Source organism: Crocodylus porosus, unplaced genomic scaffold, assembly GCF_001723895.1.
Source record: "Crocodylus porosus isolate Cpor-Errol unplaced genomic scaffold, CroPor_comp1, whole genome shotgun sequence".
NCBI lineage: Eukaryota > Metazoa > Chordata > Crocodylia > Crocodylidae > Crocodylus > Crocodylus porosus.
The window spans coordinates 11,765,262-11,787,750 of record NW_017728949.1 but is presented as its reverse complement, the minus strand read 5'-3'; the positions used below and the strand labels follow the sequence as shown (position 1 = coordinate 11,787,750).

At 42.4% G+C, this 22,489-nt stretch overlaps 1 protein-coding gene across 2 annotated transcripts in view; it reads right to left on the bottom strand.

Annotated features, from left to right (window-relative positions):
• Positions 1-22,489, bottom strand: part of SPAG16 (sperm associated antigen 16) — a 924,455-nt gene that overhangs the window by 377,318 nt on the left and 524,648 nt on the right. The gene's annotated exons all lie outside the window — the stretch shown is intronic.

Below are 22,489 nucleotides of genomic sequence, written 5' to 3'. Positions count from 1 at the left end.
TGAGAATAAGGTCAGATCATTGAGCAGTGAATAGATGAACCAAAACTAATTTCTGCTTGCCCCCAGCCACCGTAAGGAAGAAAGAGGGGAAAGTTCACTTGACAGGTTTTGTTTACATAAGACTTTATAGTCACATACAACTAACACAAGCTGTTCTTATTCCATTTCTGGCCCTTTCCCAAATCAGCAACTACTTTTAACAACTATAATGTGAAGACAGCCTGATGAAAATCTTTAGAAATTTCTACAGTCAGTAATACATGGTATGTCTACTTCACATTGTGTGCATCTACCCATGTGCTTTACTGCAGGGTAGGCTAATTAGCCACACAGTAAGGCATTACTGAGTGCATCTACACAAGATGTTTACTTGCTCTGTAGCATAGTTTACTGCACGGTAAGCATGTATGTCTGCATGTGCACATGCTTACTATGCAGTAAACCTTGCTAATTGTGAGTAAATTTGCTGTCTGAAAATGCAAGCAGCAAATTTACTTTGAATTAGTAACAGCGCAGTAGTGCTTATGTAGATGCCTGATCGGGAGCAAATTTGCTCTCAGTCAGCTATCCACCAGGGGGCGGGAGATTGCTCCCTGCCCCAGAAGCTGCCTGCAGCTGAGGAAGACTCTACCATCAGGGCCTGGGTAGGGACTATGTCCCCTTGCCCCAGCAGCAGGGAGCTCCAAGCCCCATGCTCTAAGATTGCAATGGGAAGTGGGGGCTGGGCAGTCCTTATCTCCTACCGCCAGCTCTGAAGTTATGGGGCCAGTGCTGGGAGATGAGGATTTCCCAGCGGTGGCTCCATGGTCACAGAACTGGCACTGGGAGATAAGGATTTCCTAGAACTGGCCCCACGACTGTAGAGCTGGTGCCAGCAGCTAAGGGTCTCCCAGCACCAGCCCCATGGTGCAGAGCTGGTGCTGGGAGATCCCAGCTGGTGGGGGCTGAGGAACCTGTTTCCCACCCAGCTCCGTGAGCATGGAGCTGAGCAGGGAACAGGCTGGGGAGCTTGTTCCTTGCCCAGTTCCACTTGTGGAGCTGAGCAGGGAACAAGCCTTTTTTGGTTTTTTCTTTTTGTAGCATTTTATTAGAAAACAGGCAATATAAGCCCCTCAGCCACCACTCTACATGTGGATCTGGGGCTGGAAACTGTCCTGATCAGGGGAAGGTCCCAGCCCCATGCCCTGATCAGGTGATCAAGGAACAAGGCTTAGAAAGCACTGCACGGGTGGGGTGGGTCCCACCCCCTGCCCCAATCTGACAGTGGGGCAGCTAGCAGTAAGATAGTTGCTAGCTGTCCCACCGGTGCTTTGGAGCAGGGGGCTGGGACCTTGCTCTCCCCTGCAGCTCCTTCCACGTCCCCTGCTCCTGACTGGGGAGCTAAGGCCAGGAGCTCCCTACTGCTTGAGTGGGGGGACATTGTACCTGCCTTGGCAGCAGGCAACCCTAGGGGCAGGGTGTCATGTCCCAGCTACAGCCAGGAGATTAGTTTAGCATCCAACATGGTATGGCTAATGGCCAATCATGAGTCAAGCCCTATCAGACAGTGATGAGCTTACATTTTAATAAGAGATACATGTAGCAAGAATAACACCTGGGAACAGGCTATTTGGGGAAGGACATTATTCACAACTGGAGAAATTAAGTGTGAGGCAGTGGCCTTAGGATATGAGGCTGTAAATACTCCCTGGGTCATAACTGCAGCAGAAAAGACTTCTGGGCTGGTAAACAGATACCTGTTTGGGAGCAGGAAGTTATATGCATAGTATCAGCTCTCCGAGATTACAACGGCTAATGTATGTAAATAGACAGATAAGAAAACATACTTAAGCCTGCTGTGACAGGAAGTGGTTGCATTTGGTTTTGACTTCAGGCCATCAGCCAGTGGGCTGAATATTGTGGCTGAGAGGAGAAGTTTCAGAAAGCCCTGACAGGAAGGTCAGAGGCAGCAGTACTTCTCTAACCTGTTGAACTGAGAAGTGGAAGCTGTATTCTTACACCTCAGGGCTCTAAAGATAAAATCATTGTTGTGATGTTTTCTTTTGTTTGTTTATTCTTGTATCTACATCGGTATCTCGACATATATTTACTGTTCTCTTATGTTTGCTCTTGCTTATTATAATCAATCTTTTTCTTACCTTTATAACTTATTATTGTCAGTGATGAATATGATTTCAGAGTATTTGGTGATACAAGCAGACCTCACTTATCAAAGGGGGCAATAATGACCCCTTAACCAGACAAGGGTGTGATTCGCCTAGCTGGCAAAATTCCCTCTTCTAAGAGCTGGTGAAAACTGAGTCAGCCAGATAAAGCTGAGGTGCCATAAGTGACCCTTAGAGTCATATGCGACCATTGGAGCATCTCAGTCTGTTCTCAGTGGTCAAGAGCAAACATCTGAGAGAGGTTTCAGCCTGAAGCACACCCCTGAATGTGTGAGAACACCACAGGAACATGTCTCAAATGCACTCCTGCCACATATAGGGTCAACCTATGTCAGTTTCGTGGCACAATAATAAAAAATAAGCATTAAAAATACTTGCTATGATGCCAGTAATGTTTAAAGTTTAGCAAATAGAAACTCTACCCATGCCATGTTAATTTGGGTCTCTAAAAATTTAAGTAATTTACATTTTTTTAAAGGCTGGCTTAACAAATCACAAGAAAAAATCCTCAGTGTGTACTCCCAGGATCTCTCGGTCTAGTCCACATGCAAATTAGTCTGAACTTCCTATTCTCATCTAGTTGTGAAAGTTTCTGTAATGTCCATAAGAAAAAGAGTGAGCAGAAGAGAGGGGCAGAAGTAGTGCAGGGAAGGAAAAATCTGTGGGGTGCCAAGTCAAGTCCCCACTCAGCTGTTTCCTGCAGCATGGAGCAGAAGTTGGTTCTGGGGTTGCACTTGGGCCCAGATCAATGAGAAAGCAACAGCAGGAGGAGTAACTGGTGGGGTGGCAGTCAGTAGTGGGGTGGTAGTCAAGGCAGGATCTCTGCTCCCCCACCTCTGCTTTTCCCCTGCCTTTGCTTTCCCACCCCAGCTGACCCCTGCTTTTCCCACACCCTGCTCCTTGTCCCTACTTTCTCCCTTGCTTCCCCCCATCTCTGCTTCTACCCCATCTTCCCCCTCACTTCTGCCTTCTCCATTGCCTGCCCCTTTGCTGCTGTTTTCCTGTCACAGGAAGGGAGGAGAGACAAATTTAAGATGACCCCCCCCAGTAATTAGATTCTAGACATGGAAAATTATAACAAATTTATAATTTTCCATGTCTAGAATCTAATTATCAGGGGGTTGTCTTGAATTAAAATTTGCTTAGAATCAAGTAAATATGGCAGTAGCTATGGGTATACTTAAGCAGACTTCCTTGGCAGAGTAGGCATGTATTTACAATTTTATGTACCCTATAGTTTCATTGGAATTTTTTTTAATCACTCAGAACTGGACTAAATCTGCAGTCACTGAAGGAGAAATAGATCAAAATTACACACTTTTGCAAATTCCCATTCTAAGGTGTTCATCCAGCAGGGTGACTAGCATTCGTGTCCTGATATATCAAAATGTTTAAGCATGTGTGAAATCCTCCTGAAAGTCAATCGGAAAATTCACTTTCTTATTTTCCTATGTTAATCACATTCTGAAGTGCTTGCAAGGATCAAAAAACTCAACTTGAAATTGGCATAACTTTTGGATCTATGAGCTCCCCTTCCACCAGCAGTAAGATGTGATTGGATCTAATGCTGGATCCCACAATCACGCCTCCTGCTATGCACGTTTGGATGGTGCATTAGGTCCTATCACATCTTTACCTGAACATCTAGAAAGTCTTCTGCAGAAAAGATCTTCACTGAAAGAAGACCTTTCTCCCTGAATCAGCATGTTTCCTGTGGGAGAAAAACTGCACAAACATCTGTAGGCTCCCAGTTTCTAGTCGGAGAGTGGCATTTCTCCTGCTAGAAATATAACACCTATCCATAACACCAATCCATAACCTTCAACCCCCTTTACTGCCTAATTTAGAGCAGCATCTGACATCATTCTTAAACAGGCAGAGCAAGGATTATTGTCTTGTTCTCAATATTCCAGGTTGGTGCTCTAAGCCTCAGGGCATCCACAACAAAACACTCAGCTCCAGAAGGAAAGAAAAAAAATAGATTTAGGTTGGGAAAGGGCATTTTGACACACTTTCATTTTTGTGAAAGTGTTCAACAATTCTATACTTTTTCAGACAAAAAACAGAATAATTATTATAGCTAGCTAGCTAGCTAGATCAATAGATAGAATATATTATGGTGAACAAGAAGGACATATTTGTCTCCCCATGGAGACAAAACTGGCAATCTTACTAAATGCTAGGCAGCAGCTGGAGAGCCACTAGAGACTGAGAAACTAGATAACACATGAGCCCCTTAGAAAGACAGAAACTCAAGGCTTTGTGAGCAGAGGCTGATTTTTGTAACACTTTCCTGGATCTAATATGTAATATGTAACCCTTTTAGGGGGCAGTCATACAAACTGTAATAAGAAAACTCCCTTTGATTTAGCAACCAGACACCATCACAGATTACCAAAGAAAGAAAGGATTGAACATAAAACCTCTGTGTACCACTTTCTTTTTGGATTCAGCCCTGTACTACTGTAGCCTCTGTCAGTGTTACTGACATGGTCCAAAAACATGTGTGGTCCAAAAACAAATGTCTGTTAAAATGGGGAAACCAAAAGAAGAGATTTGGGTAAGAGGTAAAATCATGGCTAAGGCTTAAAATGTGATGACACTACCTTGCAAGACTGTTCCATAGTCATCTGCTGAGATTTAAAGTACCCTTTTTAGAAATACCCATCACCTTTGGTTTTAGCTTTGCAACACCAGGAAACTCAATATTATGAGCCCTCCTGTAAATCCTGGTGTATCATTACTTCTGCTCCTAAGGACTAGCCAGCCATTGAGGAAAAAATCAGTAAAATCCAAAATGAAGGGAAGGGAAGATGGGGAAGGGGGAGGGAATATGACATCCACAAGGCAGATTTTTGTTCCTGAAATGAGAGAAATGCCAAAGGCTGCATGACATCAAGCAGGGACTTAACTATTGTGGTTATCTTTATGAGGAAGATATAATGCTAAGTGGCAGTTGTAGCAAGTCTTGGCATCCCTAAGGCCAGCTGGGGTCCCTGACAGCCTGTTTCTCTTTCCTTGGCATCTTAGCGCACTCTCCCATCTTTCCTGCATGCCTTCATGTTAAAATGATAAATTTGGGAGACTGCCTTTGGTTGGCCAAGTGTCAGTCTGGCCCCGGCTTCCCGCTGAAGGAATCCCGATTTCTTCCTCGCCCCGCCACCCCAACCTCAGGCTCTTGTACATAGCTTGCGAGACCTGGAATCTCTCTCAGAGTCCTTGTCAGGTAAGCCCATGAACAATAGAATAGCCTGCTTCATTGCAGAACTCCATCCTTAGTTCTTTGAGATGTGCACACTGCCTCCCCACTAGGCTTACCCTCATACACCCACCACCTCCATCACCAAGGGTTAATTTAGGGCCACAGTCTCCCATTCTTACAGTCCCATTGGGACCTCCTCAGTGGTTCCAGAGTCCGTGGATTGGGCCACATCAAGTTCTTCAGCTTGACAATGGCCTCCCTGGGTCCTGGCAAAGACCAGCTCAGAGTCCTAGGGTCTGGCAGTGGGCTCCTTGGACAGAACCCACCCAGCTGCCTCCTTTCCAAGGATTTCCAACAGCTTCATTCTAACAATAAGCAACACTTCCTGTCACAAACAAAAATACCCTATAGTCTTGGCCCCTTAACCACTGTTGCCCCTCATTTTCTCCCCTGGCCTGCAAGCAGCAGAGCTGTCCCAGTCCTGCTGAGCTCAGTCCCTAGGCTCCACTGTGCTGTGGTCTCCTCAGGAGCTCCTTTCCCCCATCACGGCCAGAATCAAACTGCCCTCAGCTCCCACCTCTTGCTAATAATATGCAAAACAGAGTCCTCTAAAAGGCACCACACCCCTTTCACCTCTCCCTCCCATAGGAGGAAGGAGACAGGAGCCTTGTTACAAAGCATAAAAGCAAAGGTAAATGAGAATGATAGGCTACAGTGGCAGGGATGGATATTTAAATAGGTTTAGATTCAAATTCTGACTCACAGTCTTCCATTAGTCTATGGGTCTATTGGTGGGTATAAAAACACAACATATATCTGTTAGTTGGAGTAATGGACTTCAAAGTATTCTGAATTTTCAATTATGTAGAAAGGTGCCTGATTGAGTTTCCCTTCCCTGTGAATGTTTGCTACTACGGTATTATTATATATAGGTTTCGTTACTTCATTTACATATTTTTAAAGTAAATTCAGATCAGGTTCTACACAGGATCTAATTATCCACACAGTTGATCAAATATTCTACTCTTCATTTCTAAATTCTAAAAGTTCAAATCAAAATATTAAGTGAATTTGAGTAATTGAATAAACTTTAATTCTAAAGACAATTATTAAAACTGACACCTGCTCCTTACAGCATAACAAGGTAAACATGATACATCACGTCCTTATGGTTGGCTGAACAATCTCAATATTTCAAATGTCTATTTTTAGACATTCACACAAGAAACTTGAAATACAAAACTAGGTTTTTTTGGGGGGGTGTGGGAGTGGGGATAGGGGGCTACAGAATATTTCTATTTATGAAAAGTAACCAATAAAACTGAGAATTGTTTGCATGTACAGAACACTCTGAAGGTTATCTGGCACACTACTACCCTTATACAGATCCTAAAAGGCTTCCAAAAGCATATCTAACTGAAGGATATGGATCTTTAAGAATTGTTGCATTGTTATTATGGAACAGACAAATTTGTGCATAAATACAACACTAATTTATGAAAAGAAAAGGGTTCCCAGAGCACAGGAGTATATGTCTGGCAAAGGTTACTGGAAAAAACCCCCCCAGGAAATTTCCAATGACATTCTGAATTTGAAAAAAGAAAAGCCTACTGGATCAGGACCAAACAAATCATTCTTATTTTAAAATTATTATAAAACACCCAATAACCTAGGATGCAGGATGGTGAGATATACCCACCATCTTTCAAAGTCTTATTAGACATTCTCAAGGCATAAATTCTCATCACCTGAACTGTTCATTTTTAATGTAATAAAATGCCAGAAACATTTATGTTAAAAAGGACAGAACTGTTGCAACTTTAACATATGGAAAGGTGAAAACCAGTAGACTCTTAGCTGATCATGACTGTATGAGAAATACAATCCTTAGCCAACCAATTACACAATTCAGGGGTCTTTTCTAGAAGATCAAACAAATAAAAGTTTCCTATTGCCATGCTGCCATCATTTTAAGCTGTTTACCTTTCTCAGTACTAAATTATATCTTCAAAGAGTGAGCCATACAGACACATACTTTCTTTTAAATGCTTCTGAAATGCCTGAAGTGTTCCAAAACAGTACCTACTGGAATGTGGTTTTGTTTTTAGAAGTGGTTCATATCTTGTTATGTCTGTACCCTGACGAGAGCGGTGCTCCATAGGCCAAGACTTTGCATTGGTAGAGAGGCTTGTGTGTCCCAAGGATCCTCAGAGCTATGTTGCCTGGAGTCTCACCTGCCTGGCAGGGTCACCCATGGCAAACAGATATGAGGGGAGGTTCCAGACAAAAACATGGTCCAACCCCAATTCCTCAATGGTAGATCAGATGGATGTTAGGTTTTCAAAGGCTATAAAGAAGACTGCAGCAAGACAGAGGTGTCCTGTTGTCTAGGGTTTTCCCTTGGCACTGGGTCCAGATCTCCACCTTGTCAGATTGTGTGGTCGCTGTCTCCACAAAGCAGCTTCTTTACATTAAACAAAGTCACGTGCAGGCTTCTATCTCAGAAAACACCATACTCTCCTGTACCAACCTCCAAAAGCCCTGCGGTGATGGACCAGTGGTGACAGAGACAGAACTAGTGAATCCAGCAATCTCCACCCATGAATCTGGGTGCAGGTGGCGTTAGCTTGGTGGTTGTCTTGAATCTGGCTGAGACAGGGGTAAAATCTGGCAGCTGCCATAACTGAACAGTCCTATTCAGAATCTCCTATACTCACCCCACACGGAGAAGGGGCTTTATCTGCTCCTGGCAGGATAACTATGTCTAGTGGGATCACTCTCTCTGTGGTCAAAAACTTCATAACAAGAAAGTGATTTTTGAACAATGGAACGTTTTCACTTTGATGGATAAGCAAGACAATGAATAACAAAAAAGAACTTCCATTGTCTCCAGGGAACTAGTAACATACAACACTGATGTTGCAGCTCTGAGAGAGACAAGACAACTGGAGGAAGGCCAGGTGACAGAAGAAGATGGAAGCCACACCTTCTGAAAGGGGAAACTGGCCCAGGATGGACAGGTTAATGGTATCAGCTTTGCCATCAATAATCAACTCATCATTCAACTTACAGAGCTCCCTTTGGGCATTAAAAAATGTCTTATAACCCTCTATTTTAAGTTCAGCAGCAACCAGTATGCCACTATCATTAGTGCATATGCTGCAAGGCTTGAAGCTGATGTCAAAGAACAGTCATAAATGACACCTAAGTGTTGACAGTAGGAAGGCACAACTCCAGGTCACCACTGCCATCCCTGATACTGCCTGATAATGGCTCTGGTCAGGCTGCATCCCTGCAGCCCATGCCCTGCCATTGGCACAGAAATCTGGGGGTCATGTGCCTACGAGAACAGGTCTACTCCAACCCTGGCAATGTTCTCACTAGTACTCACAAGGAGGACAAGATCATTCTCCTCAGTGACTTCAGTGCCAGAGTTGTATGTGACCTGGAACTTTGAAATGATGCCGCTGAGAAGAAAGGAGTAGGAAAGACAACTCCAATGGCATCCTTTTCATGAGCAAATGCACAAAGCACAATCTTATCATCACAGACACCATCTTCAAACAGAGTGAGAAATACAAGACCATCTGGAGACACCCTTGCTCTAACCACTCACACCTGCTCAACTATGTTACTGTTAGAGCTGTGATTGACTGGATACCCCCTCTTCTTCTTGCTTTTCAAAGACAATGAGTCTATCCAAAAGAGATAGAAAGAGCACTTTGGGTCACTCCTGAGCCATGAGTTGACTGCAACAGATACCACCATCAAATTCAGCTCCCAACACCCTGAAAGGGTGTGCTCCACTTGCCCTGTGGAGGGTACAGAAGTGGAGTAGCAGCTCACTGCAGTACCCAGTTGGACTCCTTGGCTGGAGAACACATTGCTGCATGCAGGTACAGCAATTTTAAAGCACTCCAGCTAGGGGATGGCGGTGGGGGCATGACAGGGGCCAGGCTATCCACATGGCAGCTAACACAGGAACATTTTAAAACATTTCTAAACCTGCTACTCTTGGAAATGTCTCCTCGTGCTCTGGATACTTCATATCATCAATATATGCTTTCAAAAATGGGTACCTGGACTCTATTACTCTCCCTTTTTTGTACATTACAAATTTTAGGTAAGAACCTAATGTAGCAGAAACAACTTTATTTGATTTTCTCTGCAGGTAAAGACTCCACCTGGACTGTATCAACTCACTTCTCTTTCCCCCCCAAGATAAACTGAAAAGGGGTAACCCTTCCATATAACATTCTCTGATGTGTGAATTAAATTTCAGGGACTGTGTCTATCCCCCCCCAGGAAATATTGGGAAGTCAAGTTAACTCCTGCAAAAGACACACAGAAGGGGAGTGACATAGTTCCAAGTCTGTCTTATGCTGCTATTTGCTCCCTTCCAGGGGGCATTCTTGTAGGTACATTTGCCAACACAAACCACAATCACATATTATATGGTTTTTTTTAAATGCTCAAAAAAACAACCATATTCTTCACAGTGACCAGAATTCCAGTTGCTAGGAGCACACGAGAGAGAAAGGTAAAACAAAAAAATGTAACAGACCAGAGCTAGGAAATTCATAGATTTCATAGACATTAGGGCTGGAAGGGACCTCAGAAGATCATCGAGTCCAGCCCCCTGCCCCAGTGGCAGGAATTCAGCTGGCGTCATAGGATCCCAGCAAGACAAACATCCAAATTGCTCTTGAAGGCGTTCAAAGTAGGTGCTTGAACCAGCTCTGATGACAGGCTATTCCAGACCCTGGGGGCTTGTACAGTAAAGAAATTCTTCCTTATGTCCAGCCTGAAATGGTACTGGAGGAGTTTATAACCGTTCGATCTTGTCATCCCTTGGGGAGCTCTGGTGAACAAATGTTCCCCCAGATCCTGGTAAACACCCCTTCTAAACTTATAGGTGGCCACCAGATCACCCCTGAGCCTACACTTTTCCAGGCTGAAGAGTCCCATGGCTCTCAGCCTCTAGTTGTAAGGTTTGTTTTCCTGACCTCTGATCATGCGCATGGCTCTTCTCTGGACTCTCTCAAGCTTCTCCACATCCTTTTTGAATTGTGGGGCCCCAAACTGGATGCAGTACTTCAGTTGCAGCCTCACCAAGGCCAAGTCCAAGGGGAGAATAACGTCCCGGGATTTGCTTGAGAAGCATCTATGGATGCAAGCCAGCGTTTTGCTTGCTCTACTAGCCGCAGCATCACATTGAAGGCTCATGTTCATCTTGTGGTCAATCACAGCCCCCAAGTCCCTTTCCTCCATAGTGCTAGCCAGCATAGCACCACCGAGCCTATAAGGATGCTGCAGGTTTTTCTTCCCAAGAAGGAAAACCTTGCATTTTTTGGTGTTAAACACCATCAGTCATCAGTTAATCACCATCACCATTCAATACAACTCGAAGTTCACATTTTATCTTGTATTCATAATACACTTATCCTTATCCAATAATTCTTTTAAATGTTGGAGTTTCTGCCACACCATACATGCTACTGGAAACCCAAAATAATGTACACAGATAAAATCAACCCTTGTACCTAAGTTCAAATGAACCAGGACTACCTTTCTTCTGAACCTTGAATATGTTGTTCAGCATAAAACACTTAACAAGCCAATCCACAAAATATTTATGGTACATTTCAAGTAAAAAAAGAGATTGCACAGTAGTTTGCCCTTAATATGGAAAGGTTATTTACCACGTAGCAATATGTATTAGTTTCCACGCAAAAAAATTCAATAGGTTTCCAATTATGATTCTTGGAAAATAAATATGTAAAATCACCTATGTAACTAACTTCAGAGTAGATGCATCAGAGAGCAGCCTTTTACTTTAATACAAATTCTCCCTGGAATTATTTAAAATGCATATTTGAATTGTTCAAAAACATGATTGCTTCCCCTGTCAACTAGTTTTCTGCCTTTGACTTTTCTGAACTGTCATCAGCATTTGTCTCTCCTGCTGTTTGTTGAATTATTGTAATGGAGATATTATTAGTGAATAACTTTAATTCAGAGTGGTCAATATTTTCACTAACGGGAATAGAAGCCAAAGGTAGCTTTTCATTAGAGAATCATCATTTCTCATGAAAACTGAAGTCCATTCAGTAACCAGAGTATGAGACTACAGATTACTTGGTTTTTAAATCAATATAGTTATAGACTTTTAAGCTTCCTGATCTAAGAAAAAGCTATTGCATTTTGTATTTTGTTCTGCAAAGTATTTCAAGTATTTCCATAACTAAGGGATCTGTTAAGAGAAAGAACAACACAACAACAACAAAAAGTTGTTTGGTGCTTTTTCCTCAGTTCCAAGTCTGTCTTATGCTGCTATTGGCTTCCTTCCAGGGGGCATTCTTGTGGGTATATTTTCCAACACAAACCATGATCACATATTATAAGGTATATGGTTTTTGTGTTGAATGAAGTGTTTCATTGATATTAAACATTAATGCGAGAAATAGTGTCTATGTTAAAGTATACACTAGAATTTTTTATATGTATTTAGGCATGCTAGCTAACACCATGTTACCTGAAATGCAAATATACACAAAGCCTCTGCAACTAAGCGTCCATATACTTCATTTTATCTCTCTTAAAAATTATACTTGTTTCACAGGGAAAAGTTTCCTGTCTATAAAGCACATCAAACTCCTTAGAGTTGAGATACAATACTCTCATATAAAATGAAGAAGATAACAGCTGGCAAGATCACAGCTGGAACAAGATGATTGAATAAAAAGATTCATACAAAAGGATTGGTCAGTGACATAATGACATAGTAACAATGAGAAAGCTTCAGTTGCCAAATGAAGAGTGACCACCTGATAACGCCTGTACTTTTGGCCTGGTAAAGGGCATCAGACCAAAGGGGAAAACCATGCAGGAAATGGTTAGATAAATAGGGACCTACCTAACTCCATATTTTGGCTGCCTCCATATTTTGTGGTCCAAGTATGGTGTTGGGTATTATTTTCATGGTGAAGTGAGGTCGGCCCACCTTACACCTTAGATTGGCAGAGGGGCAGAAGTCCCTGCCCTCCATGGAGATTGACAGATGGCCATGTGTCAATCTCCAAGCAGGAACAGGATTTCCAGGGCCCCTCAGCCAACCTCCTCCCCTTCCCCCCTGTCCTTCCCCCTATGCTCCAGGATGCTAGGGCTTCCCATTCTTTTTTATTTGCAGCTGCCTCCCCTCCCCACCCCCACTGGCTCACTGCCATTTTGCTTTTTCATGGTCCCCATGCTTTTTCGCAGGGACTGGGATTTTTCATGGGAGACCTACAAAATTTGTGGTTTCAGTGAAAACCATGAAATTGCAAATTTGGAAAGTCCCTATAGATAACACAAGAGAATGGTACAGCAAGGATATAAATATGTTGTACACACATAGGGAAAAATAAAGAGTTAGAGTACAATGGGAGAGTAGGCCCTATAGTCATTCATTATACTGTTAGGGCCACAAGGAAGGAAAAAATATTGAAAGATGCAAAGCAGCAAACTCTGCTTTGGACATAACACTGATTTAGATCATTCACTACATGCCCTACCAGGGGCAGATCCAATGGGCAGAGAGGGATGCAGTGGTACCCCCCTTTAATTTCTGCTCCACCCAAACTTCAAATCAATACCCTTGGAGGAACAGCCACATTTCTATTAAGGCAGTGCTGAGAGAGTCAATTGACTTCATGGCTCCTTGTCATCTCCCTGATTCCTGCTAATCTCTCTTCACTCCACAGATGTTAACCTCTATATTTTTTAATGATCTTGATGTCCCACTGTTCAAACTAACATTTCTACTGAAATTTTGCTGTCTTAATTATTCCTGGTAGTGTCTCGCTTCTATTTTACATCTCTGCAGACTTATATATGATAATGTACTATACCATCTATACCCCCTTCTTCTAAATCATAGATCTACCCACATGCCCTACAGTACTAAAACACCACTTATCATGCTGTTGTTTGCTATGGCCCATTTTAGGGTGAATCTCCCCCCAAAAAACACAATCCAAGATGTTCAAACAGTTTATCTAAAATGCATTATATAAAATGTAAATGTATCAAACATAGGCAGTATTATACTTAATATACTAGGCAAGCAAAGAGGCTAACAAATAGCTACATATGCCAGAAACAGATTAGTATGGATAAAAATGTTTGGCTAGTGGATGCAAGGTGAGGGTGGGGGAAAATGCATTTTAATCAAATCCATTACCTGGTTATTGATTTTTCTTTGCCAGACTGATCCTGCAGAATACTTATAAAGCCTTTGACATTGAGATGTTTCGCCAAAGATATTGGATTAGTCTAAGCAAAAGCTCTGCTTCTGGTGTAATCTTTTATATTTCATTTATATGTGATTTATTCCTTTGTCCAAGAGAAAGACTTCTTATTGACAAAAATTAATGAGATTGGGAATCCCAAAGGGAATTTGCTGTCCACCTCCTCAAAGTAAAAGTACAAGTGTTGGGTTTGCTTGACCTGAAGAATTCTGTTACGTGATATTCCTTTCTTTCAATATATTGTAGAATAGCCATTGTGTATACACCAATTATTTGGTCTTAAAGTATAAAATCTGTCAAAGACTGGAACATAACACTGCTTATTTCAAAAATGCAGGTTTTGTTTACTCAAAATGCAGTGTCAATTGTTAAGTGGGTTGTACATGTCTGTAGCTAGAAAAATAGAGCATTCAGTATGAAAGGCTTTTGAAAACTATTTTTTCCTTGGGAAAAAATGTTTTTCGTTGCATTTTTTGTGCTAGGGCAGTTTTCCAAAACCTCTTAACAAATGTCTAGTCTGCCAAATCTAATGTGTTTTGTAAAGCCTGTTATGTGACTAAAAATGAATCATGCTATCCAAAAAAGGTTCCAATTATTGTCATATTTAATGTATAATCTGATGAATGAAGGCTTTGTTGAGCTATATATGAATTGAAGCATCTTACAAATTACTCGATGCAATTTGGCTTTATAATAAACATGCTATTTAGTCCTAACTAATGCACATTAGCTATGTTATATTTCCTTATTTAGTATCAATAATAGTTTAACAAAGGATAAACAAGCTATGACTGCTTTGGCAGTGAAATCTGATTCAAGTCTTCATATCTTAACCTCTGTTAAGGTCACAAAACACAGAATGATTTTCTTCCACTGACATTTGAGAGACTCTGTAGTAAACATGATCCCTAAAAATCCTCTCTTATGCTAATACTTAAGGGTGAGGCAGTAGCTTAAGCCTGAAGCTTGGGTAAGTTACAGTGTGAAAATGTACCACTTCAGCTGGAAGAACAAGCAAGAAGCTCCCTGACTATCCATGCAGTTATGTGGGTACAATTTTTTTAAAAAGCAGTTCCTGCATTCTCAGGACTATAGAGAATCCTCTTGTGCACACAGACAGAGAAGAAGGAACAGGGTATTCATCTGTCTTGTTTCCTGCTGCTTTTTGTTCTGTTCCCTAAGGGGAGTATGTCTGAACAGTCAGCATTCCTTAAAGCTTTGAAGTGATTATTATAAATTGCCCCTCTACAACCATATGAAGATGGTGAGGCTTCTTGTTCTTCTATTTAGCTGTGCAGAGGGCACAGGACATTACTTGCTCATCCTCTCTTTTTACTTCCCTCACACCCCCACCTTCTCCAACTCTGAATGACAATATAATTTGGAGTAGCAGCTGACAATAATCACAATGTAAGCTTTTCCATCTGAAATCCAAGAGCACCTGTGACAGAGTTACTGGTAATGAATCACAAGGCTACTTAAATTCTCAGAAACTTCCTTCTTCAAAGAGGGAAACATTTTGAATAGTCACCTTTTATCATTAGAAGACCAATAAAGAACCAATACTAAATAAAGAAATACGGTGGTCCCTTATTGTGTTTCTGGACCTTGCCTGTTATAAATAGGACCTTTATAGTTGTCTAGATGGCACCCAGTGATTTTCTAAGAAATGACTTCTGAACTCCTCTGTTGTCTCCAAATAAATGCAGTTTTCCGGCTGCTCTTATAGTTTTCCATGGTCTCTTGAAGATTAACAAGACCCACATATCAAGGTCAAGTAACACAAGCTAGCACTTATTTACAGCTTACATACAGATGAATGCTATTTTGTTTATCTAGAGCTAAAAGACTTTACTTTATAATGACTTTTAGTAGGTCTTTGAGTTATGAGTCTGACAATGTCTGCTTGACCTGAAAGCCTCCCTAGCAATAGAGAATGCATTAAGTGAAAACTGTACTTTTAGCATAAAATCCAGCTATTAAACAGGATACAATAGCAGGATAATTCCTCTATTGCTTTATTCTCCCCTGAAAATAAAATATTCTATATAAGATTGATATTAGAAATTATTGAAATAGTAGGGAGAAACATTTTTGCTGTCAGCAGAGCTTTTAAAGTAATACTGAGTTTGTATACACAAGATGCTTAACTATGCAGAAGCATAGTTTACTGTGCAGCAAGTGTGTGGATTTACACATATGCAGCCCCTGATGCACTGGGGGAATCCCAGGGCATGGAAACATACCACCACTTCAAAGGGGTCATGCACTGGGAGCACAGTGTCTGCCAGCATGTCCTGGAGGGCACTGCACACCTCCAGGACAGCCTCCCCAGCAATGGCATTGCCTACACTAAACAGGTGGCTGACATACTGCAGGCTGGCAGGTGTGGCCAGCTTCAGCAGGGTGAGTGCCAGATGCTTGTCTGCAGGGAGTGGTGCTCATATGCTGGTGTTCTGCTGCTCCAGGTATGGTCGGACCTGCTTCAGGAGATCCCACAAGGTGACCCGGGTCATGCAGAAGGCCTGCAGCCACTGCTCATCATCCCAGGTATGCTGGATGATGTGCAGCCACCAGTCCTGCCTGGCCCAGTGGGCCCAGAGGTGGTGGTGCTGGAGGCCCTGGAGGGCAACAGTGGCCCTGGTAGTGGCATCCTGGAGCCTGTCATTGGCGCTCCTGCTGGGGTCTGGCCAGTCAGGCAGGGTCGAGGCAGCAGGTCCATGGTGGTGGCCCTGAGACAATGCACAGTGGCCTGGCAGGTGGTCACTGAATGTGGGGGAGCTGGCTGGGCCCAGACAGCTGTGGGCCAGGTGGTGATGCCCATCAGGAGCCCAAGACACTGGTTGTCAATGCCATGGGCCAGACCCACCATAGCATGGGGAGGCACAGGCAGCAAAGAGAGCATTACCATGCGCTCCCTCTGCACTGTGCATGCTGCTCCTAGCCAAGGGAGTGGTTGGCCAGAGAGTAGTGAGCAGGGTTGCCTTTTGAAAATGCTTGTCAGCTGCAGGCAGCTTCAGCTAGAGCCTGAAGCTTCCCCTGGTGGTGGCAAAGACCCATTGCCGGGCCCTGGGAAGTGGGATCAGTTGCCAGCGAATCTGCTCCCACTTTCCCTCATGTATAGACACCTGCCCGGCACTGTTTACTTATGAGTAATTTATTCACAAGTAAGCTGATGCCACATCAAATGAACATGTAGGTGTGCCCACTGACACCATGACTGAGGAACCCCAATCATTGTCAATCATTTTCCTTTGCTTTTGCTACACTAACCATGTGCCGTTATTATTATTAAAGAAAATTAGTTACTTTGTGCAAACCAAATAGAGAAAAGCCTGCATGTTTTTTGAATCAGGATGACTGAGTGTTTGATTTGCTGTGCAACCAGTTGCTGTTTCTCACCAAGCAAACACTGATGTATGCAGGCATTATCATTTCCCAGAAGACTGATTTAGATTGATGTGGCTATAACCGCTGATAATAAAACTCTACAGACTGGTTCAACCTATAGGGAGTCTACAGATTTAAAGCTAAGAAATTTATCTGGGAGGAGTGATTTTTATCTATAATTCACCTTGATATTCAAACCAGATATGGGGTCCTCAAAGCACAGAAGTTCACTATGAAATCCTGAAATCTAAAGAGATATATTCCAGCCTGTCAAGCCTAACTCTTTGTCCTCTACAATTTTCCCCAAGCCTCTCTAGAGGTCAATGATGGGTGTGCAACCACTGGTACCATGATTTTCATCAAACTGTTTTCTTCTACTTCTCTTCTCCCCATCCCCCTGTGGATTCATTACTTTTCATCTGTTAACTTTGCCCCTCTACATTCCTGAACCAATCTGCATAATTCTGTCCTTCTTTGCCCAAATGTCCCTCTTCCCCATCAGCAGAAATTAGGTCCCATGCCTCCTTCCCTTTTCCAACCTCCAATAACTTTTGCACCAACCTTTGCTCTGTCTCCTGTGTCTGTCCTCAGCACTACCTCTACACTTAACCTCACACTGATCCCTCATTTTTCTGCAGTTTTCTTGCTGCCTGTTTCTAGAATGCCTAAAATACATCCTTTTATGTCATTCACAACCTCATCTTATCTTACTCTCTACAGCTCCTGACATTGCAGAGAGATGGACCCATTTATCTTAGATGACTGCTACAGCAGCCAGTTTCTTATGGAGGCCTCTCTTTCTTGTACTCTGCGATCTTTTCTTTGCCTTATTTAACCTGCAACCTTGGTTCTACTCTTCTACAAAGGGCACATCTACATGAGACACTGACTGCACAGTAGCTGAAAAATAATGCACACTAGTGCACCACACCATAGACACTGCTAATACGTTACTGCGTGATATTATTAGGCTACTGTGTAGTAGCATTACTTAAAATATGTCTGCTAGCACTACGGTGCAGTAACTCCAGTTACTGTGCATTTCATAGATTTCATAGACATTAGGGCTGGAAGGGACCTCGGGAGATCATCGAGTCCAGCCCCCTGCCCAAAGGGCAGTACTAAATAAATGTGCAGTAACAACTGCGCAGTACCATCTTATGTAGATGCACCCACTGTGTTCAGTAGTATAAGTTACACAGTGCCTTTTTTGGTCACCTGGTCTCACAAACTGGAGGTCAAGATTTTTAGCAAGCATGACACAAATTAGCTCTGCATTCTCCCCTAACGTTACTCCAATCCCTTTCCTCTGCCTGGTCCACTGCTCTTCTTTTTGCTCGCTGCCCTCTGCTCCCTGTCTGAGCTGCTCCTCTGCTTTCTGCTTTCTACTTTGTGCTCCCTGCCTCATCTGCTTCTCTGCTTTTTGCTTCCTACCCTATCTCTGCCATACTGCCTGTTTCTTCCCCAATCTGCTGTGAATGTGGCCTGTGGCAGTTATGGCTGGTAGGTTGAATAGCCCTGTCTTACAGCATCGTTTATCAGCTGTTTCCTTTATGGCCTGCTGTTGTGTCTTCCCAAAACTTCCTGCCCATCAGCGCTAATAGCTTTCTGTCTGCTGTCAATGAACTGCCATTGGCCCCTCTTTTCTATCACATCAAACATAAGCAACTTTACTTTCAATGCCTTTCATGACCTTTTTCCCACTATCACCTTTCATTTACTGTTGAAAGGATGATTCCCATGTGTAGTTGTTCAAAACTGTAAAAGACTATTTCATTAAATATGAGAAAGGTGTGGTATGTTCTTTCTACAAAAGACACAGAAAGAGTAAACTTCATTTTTCTTCCTCAGCAATTGTTAGCTATCTACATAGAATTTTTTCTTAGTTCGACAGGATTCTACCAATCCCTTTAACACAAGGGATTGAGGACTATATCAAATTATTATTCATAGTTATTTTTAGATTCAGAGGATCTGAAAACAAAAGTTCATGGTTATTTTACAGACTCAATCCCCATTTTTTGCATGTGAAAAGCTACAAAAAAGTTCAAGGGATTGGGCACTCTTAATATCCATAACTAAATTAACGTCACTGACCATTATATTACCGTATGTGAGGAGAAAGTAATATAGCATTAAAACATTCCATTGTGAGTTTTATTGGTCATTAACATATGCCTCAGGTAAGTTGTGAGGGCTGATTCTGGAACTATCCAGGACTGTTATTAATAGTCCAATAAAATATGATGCATGCCCTAAAGTATGCTATTTTCAATGATTTTCTAAAGAGTGGAGTCTAAGCTTCCTAGGTGATTCTAGAGGTTGCTAGTAGGTACAACTTGTTTACTATCCTAGACTCAGGGCCACCCTAAGTCATCAGACATTCTGCCCACTTTATCTAATTCTCTCATACTTCTAATGCCATAATTCTGTGTGAGGCCTATATGGGTGGCTATGGGAGGAGGTGTTCTATTTCCACCATCCTTTATTATACATATTCATGATTAGCTAAAATTTTGCCCTAAGGCATTTCACTAAAAAAAAGAACGCTGGAAGCAGCCGATCCATCTGCAAAGTGCTGTTCAGCCAGTTCGGAGAAAAAACACAGTGGGGGTTTTTTTTGAAGTTTGACCACTTGTCACCTAAACTTCAAAAAGAAGGCAACTCTTCCTTCCTCTTCCCAGCTGCTGTATTCTGTAGATGACTGGCTGTGTTTGAAGTTTTCTTTTCATTTAAAAAGCTCAAGGCAAAATTCTACTCTCAGATACACACAGTGGAGTACAACACAGACCTTCTGTTCCCTCTAAGTGCAGAGGGCTAGCTTTGCTCTCCCTGTAGATTTTGTCTTGGGGGTACATGCATATAGGGAAAGCACAAGTTATGACTAAGAACCTCTCTGCAGACCCAGCAGGAGAACTGGACACCAAGTCCAAAGTTGTATGACATTCAGCCACAAACCCGATTCTTGAACTACAGATGACTCACTCCTATCTACCCACTGTGTGCCAGTGTGGTGGGAAACTATTTGATCTATCTGAATTACTGATATTAATGAATGCAAAAATTATTCCACTTACAATTAGATGGAAACATTCAAAAAGGTGTAAAAGAATTAGGTACCCAAATCCCATTGAGACTCAGTGTGAGTTTAGCATTTAATTCTCTTATGTACTGCTTTGAAATCATAGATAGAAGTCACACATATACCTTCATAAAGAAACCAAAACCAATCTTCTTTAAACAGAAGAAACATTGGCAACCTAGGAAGAGCAGAAAGCAGAACTAAACTACACAAAACTTATGTATTAATAGAGAATCTTCTTCAAAGCTCTTCTTCTTCATACTCTTTTTACATTACCTACTTTTCAAAAGCACAGCTAACTCAATAGTTCATGTTTAGTGTTCCTCTCTGCAAAAAAATAATAGTTAATGATGGAGGGAGCATTACACAACACTGAAATTTGCTGCATCAATTACCATATTACTTGATTAAGAGATGAGGTTTTCCCCTACATTTAACACTGGGGAGCCCCTCTTCTTAGAATTGAGTATGAAATGGTGGGGGCCAGGCAGCTGCTGCAGCTCCAGCTCTGGCCCCAATCCAGGGTTGGGGTTGGAGTGCAGCCACAGCCACAGCCACAGCCTGCCCTTATTGCCACTGTCCCCCTGCCACTCCTCCCCTACAGCCTCAAGCCCTGATTGTCCAATCCCCCCATACTGCTTCTCCCCATCTTTCCCTCATACTCTTTATTGTTCCTCCATGCCAGCAGGCTCCATTGCAACTGCAGCCTGGAGCACAAAGCACAGCTCCACCCCAGCCTTGCAGTGGTGTCATGTTCATGCCATTGCCATGGAGCAGGGCTGGACTCATCTTCAGTGTCCTCAGACTGCAGCAGGGATGGAGCCTACTGATGCCAGAGCAAAGGTAAGGGGGAGGTGGAGGGCTGGTGGTGGGGGACTGACTTCAGAGGGGAGACGGGAGGAAGGAGGGCGGGGACCCAAGACTGTGAGGGTTGAAGTGGCATGGAGAAAGAAGAAGGAAGGCAGAGAAAGGGGGAGTGGGTGGCCTGAGGTTTGGGGGGGCAGGTATAAGTGGTGAGGGGGACAGGTTTCAGGGGCAAGCTGAGTGCCTCCCCCACTGCCTGTCCCCTAACACATGACCGACACTGCCTCTCCTGCATTGCTCCCTCCACTGCCTGTCTCCTTATGGGTTTACCATTGGCACCCCACTGTCTGCCCCATTACTGCTCCCCCATTGCTAGCTATACCACTTTGCCCAGTGCATCCCTCACTGTCTGTGCCCTCAGTGCCTAACCCATTACTATCTTTCCACTGTCTGTCCACCCACTACCTGCCCCATTACTGTCCCCTCATTGCCTCTTCCACCACTGCCTGTCATAGTGGGTGGGGGGCGGTGAATTTAAGATGATCATCCGATAATTAGATTCTATATATAAAACATTATAATACATGTGTAAATTGTATGTGTATAGAATCCAATTACTGGGGGAGAGTCATCTTAAATTCAGGTCATCTTGTAGTCAATGTAATTATGGTATTGCATAAATTACAGGTGGTATCTTTATAAAAACGATTTAAATATCAGAAAAGATTCAGTTCTTGGTTTATAAGCTGTAAATGTAAAGGTGTTCAAGATTTCTAAAGGGACGCAAAAACAAACTATTCGTTTCTTCTGCCATAAAATATTAAATTAAAGTAGAAAGTTAGAAGTATGGTTATTAATTATGCTTAAGCCATGTAATATTTGTCCCATAGTATTCTGATGTAGACTTGGATTTTAAAGTGACTATAAAGGAAGTGTTTTATTAATTTCAATCCCATTGATTAGTTTTTCATCATTTTTAAGGTCATACTTAGATGCTAAATAGAGGTGTAGTTGAAACTGATCTTGTCATGAGTTTTTTAAAAGTCACAAAGAAATTCTAGACTTTCATTCTATTTGTAGCAAAATTGTAGTCTAAAAATAAAGCCCAAGTTATATCAAGTGGCCAACAATTAGGAAAATCAAGCCCATAAAATGTAGGAGAACTGTGATTTTAATAAGTTCTGAAGACACCTTATTATCGATCTTACAGTTGTAGGAGCTGGGCTGGGACCTGTCTGTGCTAGGTACATCAGCAGTTCCTTGATGCAAGGAGGACAGTCTTCCTTTAATTAGGTAGGCATTGGGGAATCCAGAGATGGCTGAAGAGGCCAGTCCAAGAGCTGCATGTTTAACTACAGACATGGCAAACAGTTCCAAGAGGAAGGAGTAAGTTTTGGTAATACAGAATCACAGCTCTTTTCCTATGTCTCTCTAGTCTATCTGCCTCCACAGTGAGGCAAGTCTGCTCAAAATGATTGATATCTTGCCATACAGTACCATGGGGAGTGATTCAATGCTCAAGTCTCCCAAATATTGATATAAATATCACATTTTTTCA